Raw genomic sequence first — 8,149 nt, forward strand, 5'->3', positions numbered from 1 at the left:
CACAATGCAGAAGAGGTGTGGACAGCTCTAAAACAGCATGCAGATCACTGGCTCACACCTCTGAACCTAAAGCCAGGAAAGGTTGTGTGTGACAATGGCCGGAACCTGGTGGCGGCTTTGAGGCGAGGCCAGCTGACACATGTTCCATGCGTGGCCCATGTGCTCAACCTCGTGGTTCAGCGGTTTCTAAACTCATACCCAGAGCTGTCTGATCTGCTGGTAAAAGTTCACCGCCTGTCTGCACATTTTCGAAAGTCACCTACTGCTTCAGCCGGCATTGCCGGCTTTCAGCGTCATTTGCATCTTCCGGCTCACAGACTGGTGTGTGATGTCCCCACGCATTGGAATTCAACTCTGCACATGTTGATCAGGATATGTGAGCAGAAGAGGGCAGTTGTTGAGTACCTGCATCACCTAAGCCATCGGGAAATGGGTCAAACTCCACACATAACACCTGAGGAGTGGAGATGGATGTCCGACCTATGTAACATCCTCCAAAACTTTGAGGACTCCACCAAGATGGTGAGCGGCGATGACGCCATTATTAGCGTCACCATACCGCTTCTCTGCCTTCTAAAACGGTCTCTGCTCAAAACCAAACATGATGCATTGCAGGCGGAACACGATGAGTTGGAGCAAGAAACAGTAGTGGGTGTGGGTGATAACACACAGCCCAGCCTCGTCTCATCACAACGTGCAGTGGAGGACTATGACGAGGAGGAAGATGAAGACATGGAGCAACTCTCCGACCAAATTGAGGATATGACATGCATACCAGTCATATGCTCAGTTCAGCGTGGCTGGCCAGAGGACAGGGTAGATGAGGAGGAGGAGGAGGAGAAGGAGGAGGACAGCATGTTCAGTCATCGTGTTGGTCTGGATATTGAAGTGATGGCTGTTAAGAGTCTGGCGCACATGGATGACTTTATGGTAAGCTGCCTGTCTCGTGACCCTCGCGTTAAGAACATCTTGGCCGACAATCATTACTGGTTGGTAACACTGTTAGACCCACGCTACAAGGAGAACTTTATGTCTCTTATTCCCGAGGCGGAGAGGTCAGCCAAAATGCAGCAGTTCTGGAAGGCCATAGTCACGGAAGTAGGCAAAGCATTCCCTTCACAAAACGCTAGCGTCATAATTGTAACACTATTAGTTAAAAGAAAGGGATAAAATGTAAAAAAAACAAAATAAGGCATAACTTTTTTTTAACATCAATTTTTTTTTTTTAGATTTAACCAAAGAATGTGCACATTTGTTATAATAAACAAGTGAAAAATGTTGAAAATCAGTCATCCAAAGGTGTGTGAAAAAAAATATATATATGGTACCAATAAAAATGTCACTTTGTCCTGCAAAGAATGCAGCCCCCCACATTATTTTTTTCCTCTGTGCGGCCCATACACCCAGCCGAGTTTGAGACCCCCTGCCTTACACTATATAGATATCATGTTCATTCCCCATCTATCTTGCTCAGGAGAGCATCTCCCTCCCCCGGCACCAAGAGCAGCTCATACTAAATTGTTACATTGACTAGTAACACTGCACACAGAAATGCACCTTAATATTCCACTGTTAACCCTTTCCTCCCAGCAGTAACACACAACTCCTCACCTTGATATCATGGTGATTTATGGTCAGAATGACTTCAATGCGATCAGTGATTTCTATTCTAGCTCTGCTCACATAGATTTTATATCCACACTCAACTATAGGCCGTTCTTCATATTTTGGGGGTTTTTAGTCAGATATACTAGTTTGTGCCTGTATAGTATTGGTGTAGATGGGAGTGTAGGGCATGGGTTACATGGCACTGTGGTGGGATACTGATGGGAGGTATTGGTGCTGTGTTTGATGCTTCTACTGGGTATTTTCCTACAAATACTGGAACAACTCACTGCTTAGAATGATCCTTCCCAGCTCTATAATATATTATATATACCCCACAATGCAGGCTCACACACACATTTGTCTCAAGTGTGTTGTAGGGACACAGATACAGTCTTGGTCATGTGACTAAAGGCTACTTTACACACTGCGATATCGGTCCTGATATGGCTAGTGTGGGTACCCGCCCCCATCTGTTGCGCGACACGGGCAAATCGCTGCCCATGCTGCACAACACCGAACAGAACCAGTCACACATACTTACCTGCCCGGCGACGTCACTGTGACCGGCGAACCGCCTCCTTTCTAAGGGGGCGGTCCGTGCGGCGTCACAGCAACGTCACTGAGCGACCGCCCAATAGCAGTGGAGGGGCGGAGATGAGTGGCCGGAACATCCCGCCCATCTCCTTCCTTCCTCATAGCGGCTGGGAGGCAGGTAAGGAGAGGTTCCTCGTTTCTGCGGTGTCACACGGAGCAATGTGTGCTGCCGCAGGAGCGACGAACTACATCGTTACTGCTGCAGTAACGATAATCGAGAATGGAGACCCATGTCACCGATGAGCGATTTTGCACGTTTTTGCAACGGTGTCACACGCAGCAACATCGCTAATGCGGCCGGATGTGCGTCACAAATTCCGTGACCCCAACGACTCCGCATTAGCGATGTCGCAGCGTGTAAAGCCCCCTTTAGTGGGAGTGGTGTACAGGGTCTTAGCAGTAAAGAGTATTCCATATTTCTGCCAGATACCCACAGAGATATTGAAATCTGAAAAAAGAGACTTCTGCTCATTGAAGGTAAGAACTGCTCACATAGCGTTCAAATCCACAGCAAACGAGTGCTCTAGCACTGGCATCTCAGCAGGGATATTCCCCTACTACACATGTGTGTCTGGGTCGCTGTGACAGTTTACAGGACATAACTCAGGGCACCTAGACAGAAGGCAGAGGGACTACTTTCTATTTCTGGTGTAGAGCTTAGTACAATATATATATATATACTATTACATGTGACACATGTACCTTGTATTACCATTATTCGCTGTATATGAACCCCTTTTCTCCGGGCATTATTTGTCTATAGCATTTTTCACGAACCTGAGGCAACTGAGAACCCTTCAGTGAAGGAATTCCACTAACCCTCACAATACCAACCAGGGGCCTCCCTGCAGTAACTCAGGTAGTTGTACCCATTCTCTTTCCGCATTCTATGTGTTCTTCTTCTTTCTTCTTTTTTTTCTTTTTTCTTCTTTTTATTTCTATCATGTAGTTCAGGGGTTTATAGATATATGTCCTGCATCTCATATTTCCTTTAGTGGTGCTTCTTACCCATTCTCATATCATTTACCCTAGTATTTCATGATCCTGAGGCGACTGAGAACCCTTTAATAAAGGAATCCTTTTTCACTTGAATTGTCAAGTGATACTTACCAGTGACTATCACGTAATGTTACAGGTAGTTGCATTTTCTTCCTCTTCTTTCTCTCCTTTCTTCTTTGTCACACGGTCCATTGTGTTATAGCCCACGTGTCATGATAACACTTGTACCATCTTTTCATTTAGATTCCACCTACAATTATTTACCGATTCCAGTTCTGAAATAGGCTTTCATCATCTACTCACTAGAATTCTCAAGTGCATAAGGTACTGAGACATATACATGTTCACACCATTATAAAGAACAAAGTATAAACATTGAGGTTTTTCTCACACCCATGTTCCTGTGTTCCTGTGTTCTTTGATATGATATGTGTTCATTTCCTTCACTATATAGGATTGCAAGTTTTCCATTTGTACCTTAATGGCAATGACGCTATACAATTGAACACATATCATCCTGTTATCCATATAGGTGTGTATTTACCTGCTTGACTATTTTTGGTTGTTTGATCCAGAATGTTTCTCCAGATAGGTCATGTGGAAATTTTCTTTCCTCAGTACAAATGTTTTCACTATGGCTTTGGAAAAATTTTTTGTATGTGCATCATGGTCATTTGACCCATTGTACTCTCAAGTAGCAATATATTGTACTGTTATGTTGTACTATGTACTAATTACGTGTTTATATGGTTTTGTAACCCTTTATGATCTTAGATAACTTTATCCTTGATAAAGACCTAAAAACAAGGTCGAAACGTTGGATGAATTATCCTTTTGCACAAATAAAGAATTTTCAGCATTCCAAGAGTTCTTTTCTTACGTTATTGATCACTATAGTGTGCCAGAGCTATTTCTATTGAATTGACTCTTATTTTTTCTGAGCACCTGCTATATACACAGTGAGCCAGACATATTCAAGTTTCATTCAGAAGGCAGAGGGAAGCCTTAGCAGCTGAGCCTATATCTTGGCTTGTGAGCATTAGAACAGGCCGGCGATTACAGGGTAACATGAAAAATGTCCAGCTTGCATTATGACTAGAACATGACAATATCCTTTTAAGTACTAACCTATGATGCGTTCCTAAGCAGTTGATGTTATATGTTCTACATTTCATTTTCTGCATACTTTACAAGTAGTAGAATTTGCTTTGATATAGGCAACTGGATTTTCACAATGAAAAGGCAAAGGATAACGCCCGAAAAAGACGCCATACATTATGTCAGTGCCATCACTGACAAACCTGGATTGACCATGAAATACATCAATCCCCTTAAAGGTGAGTTAAAACAAGTTTTAACTAAATTGCCTTAATATTGTCATGCATTAGAATGACTGTCTTAGGTAATGATAAATATTTTCTACAGGAAGAGGAGTGTTTGCTGAAACTGAAATCGAAAAAGGGAGTTTTGTTGCAGAATATCGAGGCGAGCTCACGTATGCACTTACGATGGTAGACAACTACTCGAGATTTATGGTTGTGGTACAAGTCAAAGATCTAATGGCCCATACTGCAGCGAAGGTCTTCCAAGCAAACTTATGCAGACCTCATGGCTACTCAGAGAGAGTCCTCACAGATCAAGGCACTGCCTTTGAAGCGGAAATCTTCAAGGACTTCTGCAGCTTTTACCGATGCAGGAAGATGCGCACTACACCCTACCATGCTCAAACCAATGGTTATCAACCTGCTCAGGACTTTACCCCATATTCCAGATGTGGCCTTACAAGTGATTTATAGAGGGTTAACAATACGTTGGGATCACCGGATCTAATCTCCCTTTTTATACACCCTAAAATCTTGTTTGCTTTAGAATAAACAATAACATCATAAAGGTATAGCAGTACCGTTTCAAAGTTTCGGTGTCCCAAGCAGCATTCCATCAGCCTCTGGAAGGTTCCTGGCAAATTGCACAGCTCGAAGGGCATGCTTTTGAACTCGCAGAGACCCATCGGGGTGGCAAAGGCGGTCTTCTCCCGGTCTGCCTCAGCAACGGACACTTGCCAATAGCGACTAGTGAGATCAAGGGTAGAAAAATAATTTGCAGTTCTCAATGCAGCTAGCTATTCCTCAATACAGGGGAGTGGTGCTGTCCTTCTTCTTTAACAGGACCAACGGAGCTGCCCAGAGGCTACAACTGTCACGGATAACCCCAGCCTCCTTCATGTTGCTCAACATGTCCTTGGTACACTGGTAATGTGCAGGTAGTTTTGGCTTATATCTCTCTTTGATGGGTGGGTGTGCACTTGTGGGGATGTAGTGTTTGACCCCTTTTATTCTTCAAAAGTCTAGCGGATGTTTGCTGAAGACTTGCTCGTATTCTTGCACTAGCCTGTAGACCCCCTTCTTGTGATGTGAAGGTGTGGAGTCAGTGCCTACGTGTAATTCCTTACACCACTCCTCTGGCTGACTTGGTGAGCTGTCACTGAATGGGTGGGCTGAAGCAATGGTGGATGCTGCTGTTTGGATAGCATGTGTATCTACTGAGAACAGCTTATCAATGGTGGCAAATCGGAGCAGCTTAATCTCTTGCTCTCCGCAGTTCAACACTCTCATGGGCACTCTTCCCTTCCATATTAATGAATAAAACTATGATGTAAATAGCATATAGATACCCCACAAATGCAGATAAAAGTAGGTTATGGGAAAAGGGGGAAGAGAGAAACAGGAAAATAGTGGAATAAAGTATACCTTCCAGGTGGGAGAGGAAATGGCAGCACAGCCAGTGGAGGTGAAGCAAGGGGAGCCTGCAACTAAAGAGTTGAGAGCGTTATCACATGGTGACTGAGCCTGATTGTAACGGGAGCATAGAGGTGCCGATCCTGTCTTACCTGCGTTGGTGTAGAAGTGGGTGTCCTGTGGTGGAGTCAGCTGTGTGCAGTGGTGGCCGTGGGTTCTTTTATGTGCGACCGTAGTAATAGCTGCGCCCACTTCCTGTATGGGAGTGGAATGCAGTGAGACTAATGGAACGCACGCCTGCGCATTTGTGTTTAACGTCGCGCATGTGCAGAACGGAGAAAAGGCTGCGCTCACTTCCTAATGAAAGGGAGTGAGACGCAGCTGGGAAGGGAAGGGAAAAGATTAGGGTTTGGGGATGATGAAAGGGCTTTCTACGGGCAAGGATGGCAAAGGGTGGCAGTGACGGAAAGTCAGGCAGCCTGTCCTGTCCTGTCCTGTCCGTCCGTCTTTTTGTATCATGAATTGGAAAGACTGCAAGGGGGAGGGGAGGTGCTTGGAGGAGGAGGAGTTATTCAGATTAATTGCAGTGGGCGGCGGCTGCAAAAAGCATCATTCTTCTTGTTTTTGCTCTGCAAAACAGCCTTTTCAAGGGTTGGCTTGGGTGACAAAATGTCTTCTGTAGGCGTGGGTTTGTCTCCCTCTCCCTAAGATGTGTCCGGTATAGGCCAGGGTGCCACTCAAGGCCGTAACCAATTCGGGTTATAGCTTCTCGGCCTTTTGGCTAAGATCAAGTGTAGTTTCGGAGGACGCTACCTTGGTCGGTACTGGAAGGTGCCTGGGATTGCATGTCTGCCGGCCTTGAGGAAGTGTGTGCGCCTTCTGGTGACACATAGCCCTCTTGTGCCTGGACGGTTCCCAGGCAACGGGAGGCGATCACCTTTGTTATTTTGAAGTCCTACTGATAAACAGAAAAAAAAAAAAATTAAATCTGTTCTTATCAGTTTAATATCTGATACGTCCCCTCTCTGGGGACCATATATTAAATGGATTTTTAGAACAAGGAGATGGAAAAAATCTTGCTCTGTCCACTCCACGCATTGACCTGGTATTGCAGTACCTCCAGGACCGGTGCACCCCTTCTTAACCCAGTTTCCAAAAGCAGAACTCAATTCACCTGATTCAAATGAGCCCCATTAGTGAATTGAAAGAAAGCAAAAACTTTATATGCACCTCAATTTGGCCAATTCACTTTTCACACTTTCACCCTTTTTTTTATCTTTCACACCTTTTACTTGCTTTATTGATGCAAAAGCTGTGCCAAATAGCAAACTCATCTCCACTCAACTTGACCAACTCTGCTATGTCCCGTGCAGTATCTTATTCTCAGTCTTATCTAGATCATTTGCAATTGAATAGAATAGATCCCTTTTGGACACATTGGATTCAGCTGCTGCAGTGACTGCAGGTGTTAGAAGATGCAGACTTGGCATCAGGTGCTGTCTATCAGATTCCACTCCAATTAAAGCTTCCATTGTTTTTCGGTGTTTTCTTTGAGCAATGATGATGTCTTTAGTGATCTGTTGGCTCCCTCTCCTGGAGGAAGAGTTTGCTTGCTCTTGGACTTTCAAAAAGAGAGGTCATGATAGACATTTAGCTTCTGAGCCCAATTGGGGACAGTCATGGGTGATGAATGTTTTGCAACCTGCTGCGAAGCCTGATACCGCAATATAAGGAACGTCAAATACTAAGAATGGGCGGCCTATGAAAGAATTAGTACTTTCATTAAGCATACTTAAACGGCTAATTGGGAATAGACAAACTGTAAAAAGCCCTCTGAGAAAGCCCCTCTCTAACCTTTGTTAGTAAGCTTTTCTGTAGTCTGCCTGTTGATGTATTTTCCGTTTGAACAGTGCACAACATGAAGTGACGGAACACTGGCTTGTCACAATGTCCCCCGCTGACATCACAATAGCGCTGCTGCCTAGAAAGCCAGCTGCGCAGCAGAAGTTGCTCTTTGGGTGGGATGGTGGGCTAATGTATCTATTCCTGCTTGGTGTGAGTTTGACATGATCTAGAGCAACGAGTTCCAGCGGCTAGCGGTTGATTATTGGCTGTAATGGGGCTTTCTGGCTGGTGCCAGCCTTTCTTCTTAGCACACAGGAACCACAATCCCTACACCATGCTTCGATGGATTCTCTCATCCCAGCCCAGTA

At 44.7% G+C, this 8,149-nt stretch overlaps 1 pseudogene; it reads left to right on the plus strand.

The window, feature by feature from the left end:
- Positions 1-6,868: 6,868 nt before the first annotated feature.
- On the plus strand, positions 6,869-7,075 carry LOC142286514 (U2 spliceosomal RNA; annotated as a pseudogene).
- The last annotated feature ends 1,074 nt before the right edge of the window (positions 7,076-8,149 follow it).

This window comes from Anomaloglossus baeobatrachus, unplaced genomic scaffold (genome assembly GCF_048569485.1).
Source record: "Anomaloglossus baeobatrachus isolate aAnoBae1 unplaced genomic scaffold, aAnoBae1.hap1 Scaffold_66, whole genome shotgun sequence".
In the NCBI taxonomy this organism is placed as follows: Eukaryota; Metazoa; Chordata; class Amphibia; order Anura; family Aromobatidae; genus Anomaloglossus; species Anomaloglossus baeobatrachus.